We start from the raw sequence: 27,595 nt of genomic DNA, 5'->3' as shown, positions 1-27,595 counted from the left end.
AATAAAAACAATCAAAAAAATATAAAATACTCCTTTTTCTCCAACAAACAGATAATCTGAACAAAATGTCAATATTGAAATATCACAATTAAATAACATCACATATCACGTAGACCTTACAAATATCAACAGAATATTCCACCCAGACAATAAAGAATACACATTCTTTATTGAATAGCAGTCCACAGAAGATTATCTATAAAATAGACTATATTCAAGAACACAAAACAAAGCTCCAAAAGTATATAAAATTGAAATAATTCTTTGTATCCTATCAAATCACAATATAATAAAGCTTTAAATGAACATCAAGTGAATTTCTTGGAATTTTAGATAAACTTGGATAAAACAACATATTACTAAATATGACCTAACAAGAAATGAATGAATGAATGAATGAATGAATAAATAAATAAATAAATAGATTGCTGGAATTAAATGTAAACTAAAACAAAACCCACAAAATTTTTGAGACACATTTAAAGCTCCCCTAAGAGGAAAATTTATGGCTACAAATACCTAAAGTAGAAATTCAAAATTAACATAAATAACTGACTTAATGATGAAATAGAATTTGGGAAAATCATTGTGTAAAATCCAATCCAAATCCAGTAAATAGGAAACAATCATAAAAAATCAGAGTATAATACAATAAAATCATCAACATATCCAAGAGCTGCTTCTTTTAAAGATAAAAAAAATATTGATAGATCCTTATGCCAATTAACTAAAGAAAGAGGAGAGCCAAATTTGGAGAATCAGAAGTGAATAAGGAAACACTGAAACACACACCAAAGAATTCAGAAAATTATGAGGAAATATGTAAAATCTTACCATCTTTAAGTAAGAAAGCTTGGAAGAAATGGGTGAACTAGATCCACCAAAATTAAACAAAAACGAGACCAATAAATCCACAGCAAATAAGAAATTTGAAACAGTAATAATAATTTAACAAAACAAAACCCTTCCTAATGAAAAAATTCCTCTGAAATTAATAGAATCATAGCATAATCCTATATGACTTTAAAAAAATCTACATACAATAATTCTTAACTTATAAAAATAAAACAGAGAGAGTACTCCTAAACTCTTTCCACTTTAAGTAAAACAGGCAAAGTAAAACAGAAAAAAAAAAACCTATAAAGCAATATCCCTGATGAATATAGGTCAAATTTCTCATAATATGCAAGAATGACTATAGGAAAATATCAAAAATATTGCCCACCACAGTCAAGTTGGATTTTTACCAGAGTTGCAAGGATAATTCAACATATATGAGTCAATAAATTTACTAACTCATATAAATAACTTTTAAAAATCATATGATCATTTGAATAGCTACTAAAAATGAAAAAATATAAACTCTTTTCTTCCTTCAATTCCCTGTCCCCTATTGGCCATTTTTGTTTAGATAGGCTTTTTGTTTCCTTTTTATGTTTTCCATATTTATTTAGAATATGAGGATTTTATAAATTTTGTAAATTACTCTACTATTCATCCCATCTCAGGTATTGCATAAAATTTTACCTCCTAGGTATTTTTTGGCCTTCCTATTGCTTTATGTATTTATTCATTGTCAAAACACTTGCTTGAAACGAAGTCAAAAACACTTGTTTTTCCAAACTATGCCAGTAAATTTATTATAAAAATTCAACTTTAAAAATCAAAATCCATGTCATTTCTTAATATTGCATGACCCCAATGTTACTATTTTTTATATTTCCTTCCTTCTTGTTCCCTAATATCACACACTATTAAGGTCAATTTTCAACATATTTTTTGTTCTGCAAATGTTCATTGAGTGTGAATCATATATTTCAGACCTTTTGTAGTAATTAAAAATATGTTGTTAGCCAGAAAATCTTTCCTGTGCCAGGAGTTGAAATTCTGTTCCTGTTATGGCCATGAGATTTCAAGTTTACAACTTTCAATGCTTTGCCTTGCTTATTTATGTTTTGATACTGGGTCAATTTTTGCTTCTGAAGATTTGCCTAAGAAAACTGTCCTGACTTCCTGACCTTTCTCTGCAGAGCATCTCTTTATCTTGTTACCTCTGAGTTTACTTCTTGGAATGTCTAATTGCTTTTTTTTTTATATTCCTATGGAAGAAGGTTTGTGTTTCTTTAACTACAATCTTCAATTTAATATGTGACCTTGATTTATGACATTATTGTGATTTGGAAGAAAATGGCACCAATAGGGAGTGACACTATTAGGAGGTGTGGCTTTGTTTCAGTAAGTATGGCCTCCGCTGGAGGAAGTGTGTCACTGTGGGAATGGGGTTTGAGGTCTCCTAGGCTCAAGCTATGCCCAGCGTGGAGCAGACAGTTATCTTTGCTGCCTGGGAATTAAGACATAAAACTCATAACTCTTTCTCCCCCTTTCTCCAGCACCATATCTACCTTCATCACATCCCATCATGATGATAAAGCACTAAACTTCTGAAGTGTAAGGTATCCCCAATTAAGTGTTTTCTTTTATAAGAGCTGCCATGGTCATGGTGTCTCCTCACAGCAATAGAAACCTTAACTAAGACCAAAATACTCCTGTTTTTTCTCAACCTATGACTTTCAAATCTCTTTCAGAGACAAGAACAGTCTTAATGTGGACATAGCACTATTATTCCAACCATTTTCCAAACTCTCTTACATCCATTGATTATACCTGATGTTGTTCATCTTAAACCTTATTAACGTGGGGTGACCCTGCTTTGGTAACTATTTCATGACTCACTGAGGGATGATTTACAGAGAAAAATTGTGTGAATGAATACTGGCTGTCAGGGTAAGGTTTAGTTAAAGTAAAACTGATTCATGTTTGACCTGTAAATTTGAGAAAGAGGAAATTTGTCTGAATGGTTACTCTGAAGATCAGTCTTGTAAGAGGAAGAACAGCTGGTTTTCTACACATACCTGAAACAGCAAGCCTTTAAGTCAGAAAAACAGGGTGTTTCAAGTCAGGAGATGTGGACCAGAGCATGTGAATCTGACCGAGAAGGCTAGTCTTCCTGAAGGTATGTGCAAGCATGTGAAAATAGAGAGCATTTCAAAGCCAGCCTCAGAGGTTATATGGAGTGCTTGTTTAACCAGCATAACTTCTTCAGCATTTTTTTAGATGTTCACTGTGTTCTCATGTCAATAGAGTTCACGATTGTTTCTCTGGAAAATTCTAACTAGTGATGAAAATTAATACTCGTGATCACATATGCAGTCTTTCTTTCTTGACTCCACCGAGGGAAGTAGATTACAAGCCATTGTTTTCTGTTTCCATGTGACTTGTCTTCTTATTTATTCCAGTGTAGGTTTCGCCAGCCCTGCTGGAGACTTGTATACAAACATACACACGTATATATGTATATCTATAGAAATACATATATATTTATATATACATAATATTCATACATATTTTCAATGGATCTGGAACATTTTCCTCCTTCTTGTCCCCTTTAGCTCTAGCTATTCTGAGGAACCCCCATCACATCACCCTTCAAATGTTACGTAGTTTTATTATTATCATTTATTTATCCACAGAGAAACTAGTACTGCCCATATGTGCATAGACATGTGGTCATTCACTGTGACAAAACAATCTATCAGTATTCGAAATGCCACGGTGAGTGTTCAGCCAGAGATGGGACAGTTGTACCAAACACATCTTAGCGATACACTAGACCTCTCGGAGGAGGCAGAAGGAATGTGAGAACTGAAGAGTGGATGTGTTTCTGTGACATGCTGTGCTCTGGACATGATGTAGCTGCTGCACCCCTGAACCCACGGTAACTGTGATTACCTGCACATGACCAAACAGGTTAAAATTTTTAGCATGGAAGAGGGAGAGTATCTTGATCTAGCTTGACAGCTATCAGCAGTAGATGGCTTCTGGAGAGGAACATTTACTTTTCTCCGAAGAACACTGACTGTTTCAATGGCGAATGGCTAATTTCTACCTCACTAGTGTCTGCTTAATTGGTGTTGGCTTGTATTCAGTAAAGGATAGACACATTCCCTTCTCAATATTCCTGATGTTCTATTCTAAATTTGTGACAGGATGACTTAATGTAAGAAATAATCTGTCAAATGCAAATTTAAATATTGTCACAAGCTGGTGACTATTGAAATTCTTCAAGCTTTGGGTGAAGAAGAAGGAAGCAGTGGGGCTCTTAAAATATCAAAGAAGTAACTACTAGTCTTAATAGTCACTATTAAGTAGTTACTTGCTTTTTTCTTTTATGGAGGACAGAGAAAGGAGAGCGAAGTGGATATAAATAAAACATTAGAACTTTACTTTATCGTTGGGTTTAATGATAATGGCTTAATTCTTGTTTATTTCTTCTTGCATTTGAAGTGTAGATGCTTAAAGTGTTTCCCCAGAGAGAGATCACAATCCAGAGCATCAAGCTAACTGGTTGTACGTGGCTGCAATATTTTTAGCCTATTTAATCTGACATCTTTTCAACATGTTCAAGTTGAAGTCTTATTTTTTTTTTTTGGTACAGATTTTCCATTGCCCTCCTTTTGTATCTGAAGTGTAGAATATTCTAGTTATGTTCAGACTGATTAGAATCATTAAGTTAGTCATCCATAGAGGACAGTGTGAAATAAATCTAGAAATGCAATCCCCAACAGATTGTACAAATCTATCATTAATTATCAAACCATTTCTGAGCGATAATAAATCATTCAAGTTTCTCCTCAGTATTATTTTAATATTTAAAATTTTAAGAAGTTTGAAGAATATTCTATCAATGCTAAAGTGCTGACAAAATTGGGTTTTTATTCTTCTATTTTCAGATATAGGCATTTCACCCTTTTTCGTGATTTGCTGTCATGGAGTGTTATATAATTTGATGCAATGTGCAATGTTTGTTTGGGTTATTAGATTTCAATATGGATGTTTAACTATTTAATCCATCTCATAAAGTACCATTTATAACCTATACTGAGAGAATAGATAGGCAACTCCCTCAATACCAATGTGCAAAGATGGGAAAGTCTGTCGCCTTGCTGGCAGATGCAGTTGCCTCTGTCTTCACAAAGGAAACACAGTAAATTTGTCAGCAAACTAATACTTGATTGCTTTGAACAGTACTATGAGCCATATGTATCCTGTTACCTTTCTACTACAAAACAAAGGCTTGGCTTTCTCCGGGTTGGGGTCAGGATATAATGAGCATTTTAGAGACTGGAGAACCTTCATTATCACTGTCTTTTTACATCAGCAGAGCCCTTATGTGCAATCACATTATTCTACCATAAGACCTTAAGGTGAAGTTGGCTGCCACAAATGGACTCTTCAGAAGACAGTACGCTACTAACAGGTACCACAGCAAACGTAGAAGTTTTTACTTGGTTGACCACTAGGCAAACCCTTAGTCTCAGTTGTGCTTTGAATCTGGGGATTTATGCTGCAGAGTAAAACAGTTTCCTTTGAAGACAGGGACATTAATGGAATGCTATTTTCTTACTGAGGAATGATGAAAAAATGTAATTGCAATTTCTGCCGAGTAGCCTGCCTGGAATCAGTCTTCCTTGGGAGTGGAGTAAGTTAGTAGCTAGGAACCTCCAGTGATTCTCCTAACCCTGACCCTCCACCCCCTACAACACTGGAGTTTCAAGTGTTTGTAGTGCCAGGTGCAGCTTGTTTTATGAGTGCTGAGGATTTGAATTCAGGTCCTTGTGGTTGTACAGCAAGCCTTCTTAGCCACTGAGCCATTTCTCCAGATACTTTATATTCCAACTGGATAAAAATATGTTTCTAGGATTTTATGATTGCTGGTTTATTTATCCTAAAGGTAACAAGTAAAGTCCATATATGGGCTGTCCTTAGCATCCCTCGGTGCTGTTGGAACCTGTTGTGGGTTATTTGATCACACTATGAACTCCCAGTTAGCATTTCCATTAATTAAGGAAAACTAACTTTGGGTCAGGAGGCTGAGTTAGTAACTAGTTTACAGAAAGTAATCATATAGCTTTAGGGGGCATCTGGAGGAGATGGAAATATGTACTGTATGTAGTAGGGAGGAATTTTGAATGGGGTATTATTATTATTATTATTATTATTATTATTACTTTGTAGAGTGGAAAGAGTAAAAAGGTTGAGTTTTTGAGGAGATCCCAGCAAGGACAGAAGGTTAGCTAATTGCTGCTCAACCTCACTGAGCTAGTGGGTTTTCACTCCAACCTTTGAATCTTGAGTCTTATTTATAAATAGAATGATAGAGAATTAGTTAAAGCTATCTTTAGTTGAAGCGACAGAGCTGGTGCCTGCAGAAAGAGGATTTCAGTCAGGCTGCATCCTGAGCAACTGGGCCACTGCCGGAGAAGCAAGCCAGTAGCTGCTGAGTTGCAATTGCTGGCTGAATTATCAGTAGATTAAGGCAGGGCCACTGTGCCAAAGATAAAGCAACAGGAGCAACAGTCCAGCTATGTGGCTGCTCCACTCAGTCCAGCCCTGTGGCTTGCCCAGCCTTTGCATTTCTTTTCTTCACCTTGAGTGTGTTGTTTTCACAGACAGGTCACCCACAGCATAAGAGAGATTTTGAGAAAGAAAAGTAAAAAGCAGTAATAATGCTATTGGATATGCTATCCAAGAAAGTTAAAATAATAACTTAAAAATGAATTGAAATGAGCATTATCAGAAAGTATGCTTTGCTTTCTGGTCAGCAGACTTATTGCACACTTTGATGTATGCACTTTGCTCAAATTTATCAGAAAGCTAAATGGTAAACACTTTAAGAGCTTTCACACTCTTATGGAAAAACAAGTCAAAAGCAAAATGAGTACTAATTATTTGACACTTCTTGCATGAAGGGTTTTTTAATAGGTTCATTAGGAGCTGTCTAGAGCAGGTTAAGATAGCCATTAATCTTCAGGAATAGAAGGTCCTAATGGGTTTAGAGAAAAGGTAACAACAACGGAATATGTAGGATTTCAAGTATTGAGTTTTCAAAGGTATTTTTTTTAAAAAAATATTAGTCCATTTGTTTATTATTCTTACTGTCTTATAGATATTCAAAATTAACACTGTTTCCATGAGTGTCGGAAAATTTTTCAAAAATACCGAATCATGTATGTCTTGGGGAAGGGGAAGGGAAGGGAGAGGAAATTGTTCTGTATGTAAAATAAGTGAAAATAATGTCATTTAAATAAAAAATTAAAAAGAAAATATTTACAGCATAATCTCAGAAAGAGTACATCATACAGCAGCCTTCTCATCTGTTAAGATAGCAGAATTACCCCTTTCAAATGGAACCATAAGGTGAAAAACCTGGGCCCCCAAACTGACTACATGGTTTCCACATCTGCAGATATCCTGAAGGTAATAAATGCTAAGAACTTTAATTCAATTAATTAGACTATAGAGTTTTTACTATCCTTTATTAATAGAATTCAAACATCGAATTCCCAGTATTGTGGCAGATGGTTCATTACCAATTACCAATATATAATTGTTTTATTGAAATAATATATTCTAAGTAATACTTATTTTGACAAACGGAAGAACTTTGAAAAAATAAATTTTGTGCCTTTCAGAAGTCTAATATTTTCTTCATTGAAAGAACAGATTCTGTTGTTAGAATAGAATATAAACATACGATAATTGTGTACTTTGGCACTTAGTAATTGGCAAAAATTACAAATATTAGTGGACAAAGTGAAGGCTTATTAACATTACCAATTCAAGGCCAGCCTGGACCATATAACAAGACTGCTTCTCAAAAGATAAAAGAAGACAGACTGACTTAAAGCCCTTTTAATACATGAGAATATCATATATGAGTGTTGTATTTGTAGCGTTCTCCCCTCCTTCTCCTTACTCTAATTCCTCCCATGTTCCTCTCACTCCTTCTCAAATCATTACACACACACACACACACGCACGCACACACAACACACAGAGACACTCACACAATAGGCATTAACTATCTCTAGCTCTTCTAGTGATGGGGTCTTGTGTAAATTCCCCCATACACACTGGCATGCCAATTTGTTAAATGTTATGTCAACATTTTTTGGTCTTGTTTAGACAGCCATATTGTTGAAATTTCTTGGTTTCAGTTTACTTGACACATATAAAAGACATACAGAGCCACACATTGCTGGACCGGACTGAGCTCCCAAGGTCCAAATGAGGAGCAGAAGGAGGGAGAACAAGAGCAAGGAAGTCTGGAATGCGAGGGGTGCTTCCATCCACTGAGATGGTGGGGCTGATCTATTCGGAGCTTAACAAGGCCAGCTGGACTGGGACAGAAAAAGCATGGGATAAAACCAGACTCCCTGAACATGGAGGACAATGAGGGCTGCTGAGAAGCCAAGGACAATGACACTAGATTTGGATCCTACTACGCATACCGGCTTTGGGGGGGGGAGGGCTAGCCTGTTTGGATGCTCACCTTCCTGGACCTGGATGGAGGGGGGTGGAACTTGGACTTCCCACAGGGCAGGGAACCCTTACTGCTCTTTGTACAAGAGAGGGAGGGGGAGTGAAGGGGGGAGGGGGGTAAATGGGAGGCGGGGAGGAGGCAGAAATTTTTTAATAAAAAATTAAAAAAAAAGACATACCTCTCATGAGATTTCTTACCCTGGTATTCTGGATATCGAGTCTTTTGGGCATACCCCAACAAGTGGTATAGGTGGATCATAGATTTATTTTTAGTTTTTGAAACTCTCCACAAACATTTCGATATGGTGGCATCACTTTGTAATTCTACCAACAGCCTACAAAAAGGTAAGCTGCAGATGGATCAGAGACTATTAAAATAAATCTCAGTTAAATTGAAATAGTAGTAAACTTACAAGGATAAAAATGGAATGAAAAAATGTGTGAACAAATTTAATCAGTTGTCACCCACTTGTAATGGCTGAACTGGCAAGATAAATACAACATACGAAGAATCCTTAGTATGTGTGTATGTAAGGGGTGAGAGAAAAGGTTCTGGATCTAGCTTTTCCTTTCCATTGTTGTGACCACTCTAGACCTTCTGATATTTCAAGATAAACCACAGACTCTTCTAGTTGTATATATGGAATCAATTTATTAAGTGACTATATATTACTTGTTAACAGCTTATTGAAACAGTTTATTATTATTTTTTGGTCAGCAAAATACCACTATTCCTTGATCCACATAACAGAACAGAATCAAGGTCTACGTACCTCCTGTGCGAACCCAGGCACAGGCCCAATATTATGAAAAGCAAGCCTGGGGCCATGATTGTTTTCTGGCATGTACTTCCTGATTTATTTTATCCCGAAAAAAGAATAAAGGTTATGGGTTACTTCTTTTAATATTTATTTCTCATCAATTTTTATAAAGTATAATGACAACTGTATCTTATCATGTAAAATTAAGTATTAATATTTAAATGCAATTATTTCTAAGTATTTTTCTCCTTGTTTTATTTATTTGAGATCTAACTCAAATAGGTTTCTGCCAAATATTTTATTTATTTTTTGTCTTTCTAGAAATTATGAAATATCAGTTAGATTTATTTTATTATGACAAACCACATGCTAAATTTGGAACAAATGTTAGGATAATAAAACTTTCTAATATTTCCATGATAGCTTACACTTTGAAAATTGTATCTAATTGTTAATTTATTTTGGTTCTTGGCAGACTTATATGGCATATCAAATAACTATTATTATTTAATTTTATTAAATAATATGGAAACATTATGGAGAAAGTTTCTAGTACTTATGTTATCATTCAATTGTACAAAAAGAACCTGTTCAGACTAATGTGTCTTCTCTTCGGCAGGTAAGAGTGCCTCAGTCATTTCTTGCTAATCTCTTCATTCAATATTCAAGCATTCCTACTTTGAAACAGTTTTGTATTGATATGTTTGAAATAACCCAAGTTAATGAAATTTAGTGTTATAATAGTTCTAATATTAAAATGATCATATTAAAATAAGAGTTCTTACTTCTGGGGTTTACAGAAATATTTTTAACAAACACTTATAGATAAAATCAGAGGACAAAATGGGATCTATAAGCCCACATTTGGGGATGTAATTTTTCATTGAGGAGTAGAAATATGACAAGATAACATGTCACATTAAATAAGACTTCAAAGCATGTTTTCAAATCCTTTTCTTTATACTAGTGTCTGAAGCAATGCTATGCATTTATTCCAAACCCTAGTGTTGGGTGACACTATACCTGAGTTCACATGAACACCCCAGATATGGTACAAATGACATACCAAATTAAAGCTACCACCAAATTGATCTCAGAACCAGTGGGTTTTATTGAGATTATTTACAAGAGTGGATGTGAGAGGTTAATTATCTAGGCAGAAGTGACTTAGAGGCACTGTGTCTCTAAAACTCTGCCTCTGTGTTGGTGATAGCACAGAAATCTGGGAACCTAGAGCTCAATGTACAATTTGCAGGTAGTTGGGGAGCATCCCTTTGAGGCAGCTCAGGTGGTCTGAGTTTCTTCCAGAAAGATCAGTTGGTCTTTGGTACTTAAAGGATGCCCAGCTTTTCTAAGTTCTCTGCAGTTGGGTGCTATTGATTTGAGACCTTCTGAAACCTTTAGATTGTTTACTTTCTATGGTTAAGGAGCTTCCCTGTAGGATGCAGGGCTTTTGCCATATAATATTCAGTAGACTAAATTTCAATTTTATTCTTGCTTTTCAACAACTTGAAGTGTGCATAAGTAATTTTGCTTCATACCAAAATACCTTATAGTCAGATACAACTATAAGCTTATGTCATACTTTAAAGTAGATGTAAATCTTTATCAATACCTTCACCTGTGGTGGCAGCAAGAGATGACATCATGCTTCTTATATAGCTCTTGGTTTTAAAGATTTTAGAGGCTTAGTGATTCAGAGCATTTACTAGTACTGCAGAGGATCCAAGTTCAGTTACTAGTACTCATGTTAGTGGCTCACAGCTGTTTGTAATTCCATTTTCAGAGTGTCTGATTCACTCTTCCGGACCTCACAGGCACCTACATTCATGGGCACATACCCCCATACAAATATATATCTATTTATTTTTATCTATAGATGCATGTATATAATTTAAAATATATACAAAAATCTTCTAAAATATTTTGTAGAAAAATAGCATTAAAATTCTGCATATAGTTATATCTAAATCTTCAATGGTTGCAGAAGAACAGTTGCCCAACAGGTGCCCAACTCCAACTGATACATCACCTAGGGTTCAGAGGATGCTGTGGAGACAGGAGAAAAGGATTGTAAGAGTCAGAGAACCAGGACACTTGCTTGGGAATTTTCTAAATATGACAGGGAAGCCTCTTCCACAAAATCTCAACAATGTAGTCACCTTAATAAGGCCTGCATAATGAGAACACTGGTTGACATGTCAACATGAATTGGGGAAAGCTCACAAAACCCCACTTCTTGAGAAAGAGCTGCAGGAAATTAATAGATGCAGAGAGAGGCAGATCAGTCTTTTTCATGGACAAGATCCTAAAAAAAAATCTATTCAATCACAAGTGGTTAGCCCTAAACATATTCAGCGGAGAATAACACCAAATGGACACACCAATGTGTATTTATACATAAGTATATATAAGTGCATATATAGCAATAATAGAAGTCACGAAATTGAGTGAGTAAGGGGTAGGAAACATCAGGAAAGTTGGAGGGAACAGTAGAAATTTACGGAGCAGTAGAAATTAAGGAAATATAGTACTCATACATGAAATTCTCAAAGGAAATTTCACTTGAAATACCTAATATAAAAAGTAATACCCAGAAAATGCCAAGCTAATTGTACCCAAACAAACTATTAAAAGATATTCCAGATTTATAGAGAACTCCAAATTCCTGCTTCTCTATTACTTAATTTTTACAATTCATTTTGTATTTGATATGCTAAATATCACAAATATTGTGTCAATGAGAGAAACAAAGAGAGCTAATAGATAATTATTGTTAGCTGTTCATAGAGGAAAATGACTCTTTATTATTAAAATGAATTGAGTAGGAGGCATCAAATCCTTAATTCAGAATGGTGTAAACTATTCCAGTCTCATTAGTATTAATTACTCCTAAATAATATATTGTTTCAGTGCCTTCAAAAACATAATAAACACATAAATATAATTTAGAAAACCAAATGTATGCTATTTGAATAAAAATTATCTTCCAGTATTAACTATTTTATGGACAACCTTATCTTTTTTTTTTTTTTTTTGGTTTTTCGAGACAGGGTTTCCCTGTAGTTTCTAGAGCCTGTCCTGGAGCTAGCTCTTGTAGACCAGGCTGGCCTCGAACTCAGAGATCCGCCTGCCTCTGCCTCCCGAGTGCTGGGATTAAAGGCGTGCGCCACCACCGCCCGGCCGACAACCTTATCTTTTTATTCTCTGTTTATTAGCAAAGATGATTTCTGTTTCAATTTGACTTTTGGAAGAGACCTCTTTGTGTGTATGTATGTTTATGTATGTGTGTTTTTTTATGTATGTGTGTTTTAGCATGTATATGTGTTCTTATGGGTGAGAGCACATGTAACGCAGGGGCTTATACATTCACGTTATTGCACGTGTATGTGTACAGAGACAGGTCAAGGTTCAGTGCCTTCCTCAATGGTTCTTTATATCATTTTATATTTTTCAAATATTTTATTAATTATTTGAGATACAGTGACAAAATTTTTGATCATAGTCACCCCCATTCCTTTCTTTAATACTTCACAGAGTCACCTCCACTTCCATACCCCTCAACTTCATGTACATGCCTTTTTTTAATTACCCTTCAACTCCAATTTGTGTTGCCCATATACTCTTGGGTGTACGACAATCTACAGGAGCATGGTTATCCCACAGGAGACACATCCAAAAGGAAAACAGACTCTTCTCCCAGAAGTAATCAACTGTCTGTAGTGTCTGAAGTCAAAGCTCATGATCCCTTTCACACTCTATGCTAGGATGTTCACCGGAATGTTCATCTTGTGTCTCTCTTATACAGGCATACATACTGCATTTATGAGTGAAATTGCCCTGTCCTGTTCACAGCACACTTTTCCTTCATCCTCCCTGAACTCTCATTCTTAGACCCTCTTTGTAATGATCTCTCAGTCTTGAGGCAGAGATGAGAAATAGATGCCCTTGGTGGCAAAGCACTCAACAGTCACATCTGCACTTGGATTAGGTGTGAGCTTCTATGCTAACCGGCATTCACTGCTGAAAGAAACTTCTCTGACAACATCCGAAAGCTGCATTAATCTAGGGCAGAGAGATACTAATTCAGAGGATGTTTAGTACTCTGGTACTCTGTCCATCTGGCAAAGTGCTAGTAGTTCCTTCTCTTCTGGAATCTCTGAGGTCCCCAGATTTTCATTCCTTATAACTTTCATGCCACTATTGTACACACAGGCGTGCCTTTCCACACTTAGTTATTATTGCATTTCTTAGGGTCCAGAGCTGTGTAAGACTGTTGATGAACGTTCTCTCCAGCATCTTTATAGTAACTGCAAGTAATATGAGAGCTAGTCAGCGGGGAGGAAGCTTCCTGGTGAGCAACAGAGTCAATGCTAAGATATCCATGTAAATGGGAACATGCAACATTTGACTTTCTGGTCTTGTACTTCATTCAGCATTGTGTTTCCAAAACCATCTATTTACTCACGGATTTCAGGGCTTTTTTTATTACTGAATAAAATTCCGTGGTATATAGATACCGAATTTCCATTATCCATTCATCAGTTAATGAAAAATCTGGGTTGCTGTTGTGCTCTAGCTGTTAATAGAGTAGCTATGAACATGTTCAAATATGTGTCTCTATAGGAGGAAACAGTCCTCTGGCTATATGCAAAGGGGTAGCATAGATAGATCATAGAGTAGACCTATTTCTAGCCTTATGAGGAAACCCCACACTGTTTTCCACTTGGATGCACTAATTTCCACTCTCACCTGTAATAGGAGACTGCTTGCTTGTTTCCCGGTCACCCAGATCGAAAACAATCACATAGAAACTGTATTAATTAAAGTACTGCTCAGCTATTAGCTCAGGTTTCTTATTAACTAACTCTTTCATCTCATATTAACCCATTTCTATTATTTTATATTTTACCACAGGCTCATGGTTTATTGGTAACATTCCAGGGCCTCTGTCTCTTTGGCAGTTACATGGTGTCTCCATGACTCTGCCTACTCTCTCTATCTATCTCTGTTCAGATTCACTGCCTGGCTATCTTCTGCCCTGCCATATGCCCAAAGGAAATTTTTATTAACCAATGGTAATAAAATACATTCACAGCATACAGAGAGGAATCCCACAATATACAGCATACAGAGAGGAATCCCACATCACTCGTGCATGAGTATCTCCATAATACTTGTTGAGACAGGGTCTTCAATTGAACCTGGAGTTCACTAATTGTCTAAGATAGCTGGCCAGTGAGTACCAGGAGTTTGCCTGTCTTTTTCTTCCTGCCTCGCATGTGCTGGTAATATATATACTGTGCCACTGGGCCTGGATTTCCCCTGGACAGTGGGATTCTGAACTCAGGCCCTTGTGCTTATGTAACTAGCACTTTACAATGTTATCTATCTCCCCCATACCCAGAAGAAACTGCTTTTAGATAAAAAAAATATTGTTATGCATTTTTATCTTCTTTCTATCAAATGCATTTCTCCAAATAATTTTATGCAAGATAATGCTTTGAGGATTCATACATCAGGCATGCACATATATTCAATTGCTTTCGTTATAATGAATGAATGTTCAAATAAATTACTTCTGCATTTGACTGAAAATGATAAGATGTTCTTATTTCAAATCAGATTTAAAATTCAGATCCAAGGGAGCAGAATTATTATTGTTAGAAATAACATTAAAATCAAACTAACATGTTTTTATAGATTTAACTTGAGACCATCTCTTTAAACTAACACAGGATCTTTGGACTGCCAAGTGTAAGGGTCTGTTGGGACTTTACTGTTGTTGAATGTCTTGATGTTCTCACACTGGGACTTACACTCAACATATTTGTTTGAATTTCCATGTTTATTCTACTTTGCCTTACCTGTGATTTGTTGCTGAAATTGGACTTTTTGTTCTTTTCCCTTATAAGCCTCAAAAAGTTCTGCTAACAACAGTTATTTTTATTGCTTTGGTTATTATTGAGTCATGTTTTCCTGCCAAAGACTTTTTTCTCTTTTTTTTTTTGCATTTCTTCATGATTTTATCACCTTGAAATATAACAGCTACTCCATCTTGACTGACATTCCATCTCTGTTCTCACCAGAATCCAGCATACATTTGTGCTTGGTTGGTTGCCTTCTCAACTACATGCCACTACTTCATTCCTACTGTCCTTATTGCTTGTTTTAAGCTGATGCTTTTGGAAGGCCATTTGTTGTCTTCATTGCTCACCTCAGTCAGGGTATAGCTCAGTTCCACAGAGCTTTCTAGCATGTACAAAACCTTGGGTTTTAACTTACACAGCAAAGATAACAAAATGAACAAATAGCTAAATATATGAACCAGCCTCACAGAAATAATGATTATCGCTCCCTCTCTCATTTTTTAACATTTCCATCTCTATTGCTTTACTGAACTCTTCATGGGAACAAGACTTTCTTGGTCCCTTTAATAAAAATCAGGTCAAAGCCTCATCTGCTTTCTGATAATTTTCAGTTAATACAAGGTTTAAAATTGTCTTATTTTCTACATCATTCTGGGTATGTTGCTGCCAGGAAATTTGGTGTTAGAGGAGAGGGATGCTTGTTCATCCCAGCTGCCCAGAACCAACATAACCACATAGAACCTGTATTAATTAAATCACTGCTTGCTTGCCCCGTTAGCTCTAACTTCTTAACACATTAATTTAACCCCCTACATTAATCTGTGTATCACCAAGTGTCGGTGGCTTACCAGCAAATTTTAGCATGTCTGACTCTGGCCTAGACTCCATGGCATCCCTCTGACTCTGCTTTCTTCCTCCCAGCATTCAATCCAGTTTTCCCTGCCTACCTAAGTTCTCCCCTATCAACAGGCCAAAACAGTTCCTTTATTCATTAATGATAATCACAGCACACAGAGGAGACTCCCGCATTACCTCCCCTTTTCTGTTTAAATAAAAAGGAAAACTTTAACATAGTAAAATTACATATAAAAACAGGTATCAAACAAGAATTACAGTTACAATATTTATTTCTCCTTTAGCTTTTATCATAACTAAGGAAAACTATAACTATAAATTCTTCAACTCCATCAAAGACTCCAGAAGGATATAATATTGTGTAAGTAAACAGAAAGTGTAAGAAACTTCCAAAATTCTAGAATTGACAGAGACATCTCACTGCCTGAAGAGTCACCTGAAGTTTTTCTGTACCATTGGGGTATCCATCTTCAGCCTACAGGCCCATAGTATGCAGCAGACTTTTCTATAAAGCAGGAAATTTCAAAAACTGTTCTTCCTATATTGGCAGTATGTCAGTCACTTTCATCTGTGTCCTGCAGAATGTTGTGCAGACTCTTTTATGAAGCAGGAACCCCGAAGAATCATCTCACCTTTAGACAAGTTCAGCAGTCATTTCTCTGTGGGTCCTGCATGTCCATTTAAGCAATCCAGGCAAGAGCAGTTTCCTGCCCAAATGGCTAACTAACTACATAAGGAGCCTCTTTGATGACCTTCTTCCTCTTGAAGTAACTCGGTGCTGCCACGAACAGATGTTTCTCGATGTCATGAAAAGTCTTAAGTTTTTAAACATTTAAAATGCTATATTCTAAAAGTCTCTGAAAGATTTGAAGAATTTCTATCTAACTGAAATATATCTCTATACATCTAGAAAATCTAACTACCATGAGTACAAGCTTGACTATTATAGATGATCATCTATTAACCTCTATTTCTTAATTATACATTACATTTTTAAATAAACTGTACAAACACAATACCTTAATCAAGGGCAAAAAATATACAAAGGAAAATTGACCTTAAATTTGTACCAATAAACCAAGATTCATACCAATGAAATTATTCATATCAATATAATATTCCCCCTTTTAAATATCCAAATTTCTTCCTGCTTTTTATTGGGCAAAGTAATTTTTGAGGGGTGTATTTTTGAAGGGTGTTCAAGGCAACCTTTAAGGAAGTCATGGTCCATCAAACATATTGGTCTGAAAGCAACCCATAGGTTCTCATCTTCTCTGAAAACAAAAGAAGAACCTTTTCTTTTCAAAGCAACATATCCTTAGACTCAAATTCTTAAGTCAAAATACCTTTATAATACACATGCTGGTTTAGTTTAGCAGCCCATAGAATGAAATGTCTCTCTATACATAGCTCATTCACAGCCAAAAAATTCAAAGTTAACACAATAATATATATTCAATCCCTCTCCATTAATCTGTATATTGCCATGTGGCAGTGGTTTGCCAGCAAAGTTTCAGCATTTCTGACTCTGGCCATGACTCCATGGCATCCCTCAGACTCTGTCTTCTTTCTTTCAACATTTAGTTCACTTTTCCCTGCCTACCTAAGTTTTGCTCTATCAACAGGCTAAGCAATTTCTTCATTCATTGATGGTAATCACAGCACACAGAGGGGAGTCCCACATCAGTTTTGAGTAGAAGAAGAGGAAAGATTAAGCTTCTCTTTCCTCTTTTATTTTTATTTTGATTCAGACTTGCTATGTAGCACAGGTTGGTGTCAAATTCTCTATTCTCTGTCTCTTCCTCCAAATGCTGGCATTATAAGTTTTTGCTATCTATCATGTGTTGTTTGACTTCTTGCATTACTTCAAAAGACCATGTTATTATCCACCTTTTCCTCAGGTTGTTAACTCTGGTTTCAGATCACTCAGTTGAATTAAGAGCATAAAAGAAGTAGAGCTGGGAACTTGTTCTAGATCTTGGATCAAACCCATTTGGTTTAGCTTATGGCAAAAGATGCCTCCCAAGCATGTGTTCTTTGGTGATCTTCCTTCACTGGGAACCTGTTCTTCTGCTTCAAATAAAATATACCTTTTTGTGTTTATTTTGTTTTGTTTTGTTTTTCTGGTTTCTTATTTGCGCAGTATGTCACCTCCAAAATCTAGTAATATCTTCAATATCTCTATGGCAGTAGGCACACTCAGACTCTGTAATAATGATTACATTCACTTGACAATGCTCATACTTGGCCTACATCTGGCTTCTATGGAAAGATCATCCTAATATCTTTGGCAGCAGGTATCTGCCAACTCTGTTCTTCAACCACATAGGCCTTATAGTGAATGCCTTTCTAACTAGAATTTATTTTCCAACTAGCATGCCTTGAGAATGACTACTTTACGTAGTCTACTTCTTCAAAAGCTCTCTATATACTTTGCTCAGCATAGTCATGAATTAATAGATTTAAGTGACACATCCAACTTACTCTATAGAAAATAGAACTTCTGGTATGTGCCAGTGTACCTCAGTGAAGTGTTCATTCACATGGCATGAATAATCTTTAGATTTATACAACTAGCTCCAGTGCATCCATTTCTTAGTAGCTTTGTCAATAAGTTTCATAGCTTGTTGGCATAGCTGGTACTCTTAGTAAAGTTTAACATTTTCAGTAGATATCATGTCTCAATTGTGAGCTACTGAAGTGGTAACTTTTAGTCTAAGGGTTATACCCATAGTGTATAAAGTAGAAGCAAAAAGCCAGGGATCCAAAGTGAAAGGTCTAGGGCATAGAAATGAATCATTAGAGGTTCATATATCTTCCAAATTGTCTTATAGACTAATAGGGAGAGAAAATCAGAAAATCACTACATTCTACAAATCTGAATTTAATGTTTTTGTTTGGAGATTTACAACAGTAAATGACTTTTAACATGTTCTAAAAATTCAAGACCGAGAGTGAAAACCAAGAAATTCTTTAGGCATAAAGAATATGGCAAACTGCTTACATTGTTAGTGTATAGAACACTTGCCTCTGGCTTTACCACACCTTTCTGCTTCCCAATAGAGTCATCTCCCAACACATATTAGCTGTCAGTCTCAGTTGTTCTCTGGTTCCTTGCTTTGTAAATATGCAAAAAGAAGAGAAAGGGGTGAAGCAAAAATGAATAAGAATGAACAAAAATGAACTACCTGCAGTTACTCTTAAATTAAAATTTATTTGATGTGTGTGTGTGTGTGTGTGTGTGTGTGTACATATGCCACATTATGCATGTGGAAGTTAGAGGACAACTTTCAAAAGTTGGTTCTCTCCTTTTCTCATATGTTTCAGATAATGATCTCAAGTATCATTTCTGAGCAGTAAGAGGGTTTACTTACTGAACCATCTTGCCAGTCTATTATTATCATTATCATTATTTTTATCATTACATTCATCTTTCAAGAGGATTTTCAAATGAATTGAAGCATTCCTTCTAGAAAGGAGGACAAAGTTCAGGAAGACAATGAGACTAAGAAAAATCAGCAAAATTAAAAGATTCACAAAGCCGCTCCCAAAGTCCAATAAGCAATAAGCAATTGCCAGGGAGTGAACACTACATCCATAGAACTGCCATAGAGTTCTCCGAACCTTTTGGGAAACATCACCCATGCCAGCCTTTTTTGGTTATGTCGATGCCTGACTCACCTTTGTCTCTCTAAGCATCTCCAGTAGATTTACTGGCTCACCCTGCTTGACTTTGGTTGGATCACTTTTTTGTTGTGCCATTCCTTGCCAACCTTGGGTGAAAAAGCATTTTCTTAACATCTTCCAGAGAAAAGGCAGAGAACAAATGAGACTTTAAAAATTAACAAATGAAACTCCTTGTACCTGTTGTCCATTCTGTTGAGAGTATCTTTGGTAGCTATAAAATATTTTAACTATGAAATTATTCATGTATCAACAATAGCATTTGGATTTCTACAGTTTTTTTCACTATGTCCTTTATCTTGTCCAGCTTATAACTGAGGATGACAAATTGCACTGAGACTTGCTATTTCCATAGTTTTCTACAATATGAAACAGTTCTTTGTTCTATATCATATAGATTTTTGTATTATTTGAGACCACTGGTTAGTCATTTTCCTGTGTCTTTATCTACTCAGTTATATCAGCTGGGCTCAGGGGCACTCATTTTATTTTGTGTTTTATAATCAAACAGCCCAGTTATTTATCATGTTATTCAGGATTGTAAATTCATTTTTTATTGTAAGTCTTCACATTTTCTGTTTGTGCTAGGGACTGAGCCCAGAGCCTAAATTATTCACTCTACTGTGGAGTTATATACCCACAGATAAAAACAAAAGCTAAAGTAACATCATTTTCTCAGTTTCAAGCTTAAGAAGATACTCTAGGTTCTTGTTTAATTTTATTGCTATCCCATGCTTAGGGTAGATGACTTCTTTACATAATGGAGACTTCTGTGGTTCTAGTGTTTACAAATTCATATTATATAAATTGGTTATTTAATAAACATGACATATACTTATTTCTAGCAATGCTCCCTGGTGAAATTAGTTAAAAGAAAACCTTATATAAGTATACATTGACTTCAATCATGTGTTGACAAACAATTGAATTTTGTATTTATAGTACTCCATACTAATTCTTCAACTCCAGTCAAAATCATTCAAACCTACTTACTCTTTTATTTGGTGCAGTGTATTGAACTCAGATGTTGAGTACAATGTGCTAGATAATCATTCTCTCAGCTACATCCAAAAATTTGATTTTGGGGAGATAGGGTCTCATTATATCTTGTAGCTTGTGCTTGCCTTGAACTATTTTTCTGCTTTTCCAATACAGAGGATTACAGGCATTTACATCATGTTTGGATATGTGTGTGTATATATATATATATGTGTGTGTGTGTGTGTGTGTGTGTACATATGTTTGATATGTGTGTGTGTGTGTATAACAACTGTTCACTAAAATAAATATGAAAGTACTTTATTCTGAGCCAAGTATGAATGATTTTGCTTTAGGTATATGGAATAAGTTATCATAAATGACATATTCCACTGAAAAAGAGTGTGCATAAACTCTTACAATTGCTGATCAAAAGAAAGTCATAAACTATACCTTTACTAACATGATGAAGTCTTTTATGTAGCTTTCATATGTTATCATGCATGCTCCTTAACTTTGGCTGGTAAACAATAGAGGTCTATTAATCTTAGCTGCACATCTTGAGAGTTTTATCTAAGTAGTCATAAGGATGCCAAGCACGTCAGATGCAAAGATTGATGATAAACTGCACTTAAAAGTGTTATAAAAGTTCAAGATTAAAAATTCAAATGATTTTTAATATGCATCGATCCATACCTTGATCATCTTGGTAGTCTAGTGAGTCATGACCAATAGCCTACTGGTTCTTTGGTATATTTTTAGCTTGGTCAGAGTACTGAAGTTTACAGGTTGAATCTATTGTTCAAACTGCATAGCAGCTACTTTCTTAGTAAGAATGTTCAGTTAAGGAATATTATATATTCATCAGTTTAACTGTTATTTGAAGTCATCATTAACACACAACTTCTACACATAACTTGGATTGTTATTTGAGTGATTCTGCTTTCTTTCTCTTCTCTTTTCCATTCATAGGCTCACAATATTCTAAATGAAAGCAACTTTCAACAGTCTTTGAGAATGATGATTCTAGGTCAGAGTGAGAGTTTGCTTTGTTTTCTCCTGAGATCACCCTTTGTGACTTCAGATCAGCATTCTTGACAATTCCCACATGGGGAAGTTATCCTTTCGTGGCCAAATTTCTAACTTCATCATCTCTGTAAAGGAACTATATCCTGATATAGTCAGATTCTGCCATAGTAGGGGTTAGAGCTTCAGAATATAAATTTGAAGGGGATGTAACTCAGCCTTCCATCCATAAACTATTTATTCTTCCCTGTACCCATTCTGTTTCCTCCCTTCCCTCATTCATTCCTTTTCTCTTTTACTTGTTTTGGTACTACAGTCAGCACTAGTGCTTTTCAAAACAATTTGGGGTTCCAATGCTTCAATGAAAATATAAACATAGCCCTGATGTTTTATAATCCTTTGTATATCGAATAATATTACACATTGCTCACAATTGTCACTGTAGCCTTATACTTTATTAACCATAGTTATTTGATATTTCTTGTCAGATTCCTCTCAAATCTCTGTAATATCTGAGTCTCATTCTTATGGTAATTTTGTCTCTTTTGATTATTTTTGTTGCATTTTAGTGCTTACAGGTTTTTTTTTTTGATGAAAGGCAGCGATTGTATACAGGACATCAGACAGTGAAGTTTTTAAGTCTGGTATCAGTATGCTTTTACTTCTGTTAGACTTTTAGAGTGGTCTTTTATTTAATACATTTAAGATTTGGTCTCAGTTTGATAGCTGTGGTTGCTATGGTTACCCTTAGTGCAAATCAGATTTCAAATTTGTTCCAATATCTAATGCTCTGGGTGAGGGCTAATCTGCCAGGGAAATGTTTCTTTCATTCTCAGATTTAGAACTTCTGCCTGCATTGTACCTCCCAGAATGTGTGCATGTGTTTTTGCTCTGATATGGGCATACTTTGAGCAGTGTTCTGTGGTTCTTATTGTTTGTAACATTATGGTTCATGGTATTGGTGACATTCTGAGTTTTCACTCTTGGGTTTGTCATTTTCTTAGTTCTGTCAGCCCTATTCATTGGCTCTGTAAGTTCTCCACATTAATGATGCCTCTTACTCAGAGTTGTATTTTCCCCACCTTTTTTTTCCTGTCTGCAGTGCGGTAGATCCAGAGTAGAAGGACTGCAATCTTTTTCCTTCTTAAAATACAGTTTGCATTTTACAGTAGAAAGAATAATATGTGTTGAATTATATATCCCCCAAAAATTATATGTTTGAGTCTAATGCTTAGTATTATAGACATGGCATTATTTGGAAGTAGGATTTCTATGGATTTTAAAATTAAAATTTAAAAATTATGTTTTATGTCAAATTTTCTAGGATCATCTCCTTGAAAGCAGGAACCATTCGATTTTGAAATAGACACATGCAGAGAAAGGCTGCAATGATACATGAATAAATCAGGGATGCCAAATCCTAAGGCATAAAGTTATCCTCTTTGTGTCCACAATGCAAGAGCCTAACCGCACAGCAAGCTGGAAGTTCTTGCCCTCAGAGTCATGAAATAGCACACTTATGCTGTTTAAAGCATCAGCACCATGGAACTCTGCTGTGGCATTTCTGTAAATAATGTTGCTAGCCCTGAAATGAGCTAGTTAGTAGAGAAGAATAATATTTCTGAGAATTAATCATGTAAATTTACACGGATCCACTCTTAGACACTATTTTTCTTTTTAACTGTTCTTCTCTCATATATTATATTCACTCAGCAGTTTTCCTGCCTCCACTCCTCTAAGTTCCTTCCTTATTTTCCCTCTCTTCTCCCCCCAGATCAACTCCTCCTCTGTTTCTCTTGGGGGATGGAGGAGAGGAGCAGGCCTTCCAGGGATATCCACCTTGCATGGCCTAAGAAGATACAAAAGACTGGGGACAAACCTTCATATCACTGCTGAATGTGATATCCCAGTAGGAGGAAAAGAGTCCCAAGAGGAGGCAAAAGAGTTTGAGATCCCCCCACTGTTGAGAGATGCACAGGAGCACCAAGTTACAGAGCCCGAAGGTATATACAGAGAACCTAGCTCAGAGCCATACCGGGTTCAAGTGTGCTGCTTCAGTCTCTGTGAGCCCCCTAATGAGCCCCAGTCAGTTGATTCTGTGAGCCGTATTCTTGTGGTGTTTTGTGGGGTCCTCTGGCTTGTACATTCTTTCTTCCCCTTCTGGTGCAGGGTTTCCCTTCCTCACCTAGTGTTTGGCTCTGAGTCTATACACTGATCAATGAACATAGCAGAATATCGTTAAGAATCATTTCATCAACTTTTTATTAGTTTGTTTGGCTTTATCCTGGGTTTCTGACCTATCCTGTCTGTTGGGACTAATTGAGTCCTGGCCTTCAGCTGTTCTTTCCTGCTAGAACCATCTAATTGGAGTTACTAAAAGCTGTGCCTTCCCTAGAGGATCAGAGGATGGGATTTTTCACCTGTTGGCTATTGACTGTTGGGTATTTATGTCTCCATGGTGCTATTAAAGATGGGCTTTTGTACCAGCGATTGGAGGTCCGTGTGTTGGTCTGTCTCTGCGTGTGTTTCCTCAACCTCCAGCCCCTTGCCTGAAGCTTAAGAACTGGATTCTAGGGCATATAGCACAGATGGGGGCGGAAGGGGTAAGGGATGGGAGGGAGAGGGGGCGGGAGGGGCGCGGTGTGTGGCACCTGTCTCTGATTCCTAGCCAACAGTGTCAGTCATGGGTTTCTCTAGTGACAAGGCCCTCAGTTAGATCAGTCCAGGGTTGACCACTGCCACAAGTTCTGTACCACCATTGCCACAGCTTGTCTTACAGTCAGGACAGATTGTAGGCTGAAGGGATGGGTTGATGTCTTAGTTCTAAAAACTATGTTTAGCAGCTCATATATTTAGTCCAGGCAGTTGGGATGAAGAAGTAAGCAGATCTCTATGAGTTCCAGGCCAGCCTGGCCTACAAAGTGAGTTCCAGGATAACTAGAGTTGTTACAGAGAGCAACCCTGTCTTGAAATCCCCTCCCCCAAAACAAAGAAACAAATAACATATTGCTATTCTCTTTTATAATAATAGTATAATCCTTTCTTTATTAATATTTGAGAAAGCTGTACAATGTACTTTTTCAATATTCACTCTCATTCTTCCTCTTAAGTTTCCCAGATCTATCCCTCCCCTTGTGCCCTCTCCCAGCTTCATGTCCTCTTGTTTTGTTTTGACTTTTTGTTTCTCTATGTTTTAGATAACCTGTGAATCTAATTTTTATTTTCTATTCATAATTTTGGATATAGGATCTTGTATTGGATCATAGTCAACTTACTAGCAACTATACCATTAAAGAAAACTGTCTCTCCCTCCCTTAAAACCACCAACTACCAACCTAGAAAAGGAGCTCCTGAACCCCTCTCTGCTCCAGGCTAGAATGTTGACTGGTTTGATCTTCTGCATGTTCTTTGCAGGCAACCACAGCTGCCACGAGTTTGGAACTGTGGAGTTCCTGTCAAGTCCAGACACTGTTTGGATACACTCCTCCAGGAACTCTACCTTTACAGTCTGGACATTATCCGTCTTTAAATCATTTCGGTGATACAGGGCAATGGAAATCACAATGCATTTTCTTGAAGAACTACCGATGAGATGGTCACTTTTAATAAATGTAAAGTGTAATTGGCCAGTTCTTTACTTTGCATTATAAGGTACACTTTTCTCTTTGAGTGGAGTATAATAGGGGAGAAAATATTGGAGAATTTCCCTCAGCTACACAAATTTAAAGCAGCTTCACTGAGATGTTGCTGGAGAGACAACAGCACGTTTGTTGGAGTGTCCTTTCTGGTAAGCAGACACCGGCACTGCCTTGCATTTAAAATGGTTGCTGCTTTGATTCATCTGTGATGCACCATCTGTCTCATGGAAAGTGTTTCGAGACCTGCAGCTGAGCCATGCAGTTTGTGATAGCAAACAGATAACCTGAGAGGAACCATCACTCTTTGTCAGGAAGCAGGGTTGAGCAAACCAATTTTCATATATTACATTTCCCAGTAGCATTTTTATTTTCCGAGTTCTACCTTTCTTTAGTGCACTGACATCGAGTGCATTTTTTACTGTTTATCTCTTGTCTCAAAGACGTCCAGAGCTCACGACTGTATTTCTATGTGACATTTGCTCAACGGTGACATATGATACCCATATATAATGACAAAGAAGAACAGACTTTGTATAAAGAAGTAATTTTCTAAATTTTCCTTGTTTTCAGAAGCAGTATCTGAAGAATGTTATTAATTATGCCATTTTTCTCTTATTAGATCACACTCATATTATAGTTACTCATTCTCATACTTTCATGGATGAACTTTATTTAGCTTTAGTGCCGTTGGCTAACATACTGGTTAAAGTCAGTGGAAGGAAACATATGAACTGCTCTCGTTAACTGTTAACTGTTAACGTTTGTGATTTTTTTAAAGGTACACATCAATCATTACCATGCACATAACTTCACTGATACGATATTTTGACAATTTAGAAATGGGTTATACAGTGAGACTGTGTTCTCCAATAAACAAAGAAAACGTATTTTTGCTCTGGCTTTTTATTGTTTCCAGGACCTCACTAAAGAGAGGATGGCATACCTTACTGAGAGAGGGACCTTCTTCACTCAGTCTTCCCAGAGAAAATGAGAATCTCTGCCCCATGCCCCAACACAGCACAAGGAATATTTTACCATCTAAATGTCTCATATATTAATCAAGTGGACACATCAAACTTTAGAATTTATATATTTTGTCCCATAAATACTAAATGCTATGGAGAGAGTGATATTTTAAATGAGTTGTCACCTGACATCCAGATACCAGTTTTGTGATCCTTTACACAGGTTCCAGAAATGGACTAACTGCAAAGAATAGAATCGCCACTAATGAGACTTACAGAGGACTGTTTGTGTCCTCTCTACTATCTCTACTACTATGATACAATGTTAAAACTAGGTGGCTTAAACGACGCATGTTATTTGTCACATTTCTGAGTTTTGGGAAATCCCTGAACAGGGTACCAATGAGGAGGGTTTCACTCTTAAGCCTTTTCTTGACATGTGGGCATCTGCATGGTGTGGTGAGGGTGGGTAGCTAGCTCTTTGCATGCAGAGGGTGACTCTTCTTACATGGGCAAGAATTTTATTGTGAATGCCCTAACCCATGGCTTTAGTCCTAGTTACCCCCAAACTGTTTTGTTTCCAAACAAATTGGATGTAATAGCCTCAGGGATGAACTTGGAGTAGAAGAGAAGATATTGACATTTCTCCCATAACATAAAATCTTTTTATTGTGTCCCCTGATTGGTTTCATATAAAACTAATAGCACTGCTAATGCATTCTTATAAAATATGCACATTTTCTTTTCAATTGTGTCTTGATCCTTTTGATTGGGTTCAGGTTCAAGCTTTCATTATAAGGTCTTTAAATTTACCAAAGCTGCGGTTTGTGAATGGAACGTGTTTTCTACTTTTGAGAAGGATAATTTTTTTCTTTTAAAATTTAGTTGCTGGGGATTTGTTAGCCATCCTGTTAAAGCCACAGATTTAGTGGTTTTCTGGTGTGTATGTATTTGTGTGTGCGTGTGTGTTTGTGTGATTTGTTCTTTTTTTTTCGCCACATGTTTCAGGTTCAAAGGCAGCCAGGATCCTTGCTCGTAAGCTTTACTGGGAAAAGCATCAAGATTCCAAAATGGTGTGGTGTGGAAAAACATTTGTAGTATTTCCAGCAAGTCATCAAATTCTCAAAAGAAGATTTCTGACTGTCAGTAAATTAACAGCAAACAAACATGATTTTTCATTGCTGTAGAGAAACAACATTGTATTAAATAGGTTTCCATTGATTTTTTTTCTCTTCATAAAACAATACTGCATTAAAAAAAAATATCAGCTTGGTCTCACACCTGAATTTCAAGCCCTGTCTGTCTTAGAAGGTGTGAGCTTTTCTGCTTCATATTTACTCATAGACGGACTGATAATGTCTAATTATTTCCTCTGCATTAAGCTATCCTTTACTCTCCAGATACTTTGTCATTTGGCCAGATTTCAGGATTTGCCT

This window comes from Arvicola amphibius, chromosome 3, assembly GCF_903992535.2.
Source record: "Arvicola amphibius chromosome 3, mArvAmp1.2, whole genome shotgun sequence".
Taxonomy (NCBI): Eukaryota; Metazoa; Chordata; class Mammalia; order Rodentia; family Cricetidae; genus Arvicola; species Arvicola amphibius.
Note: the sequence above shows the minus strand (reverse complement) of the source record.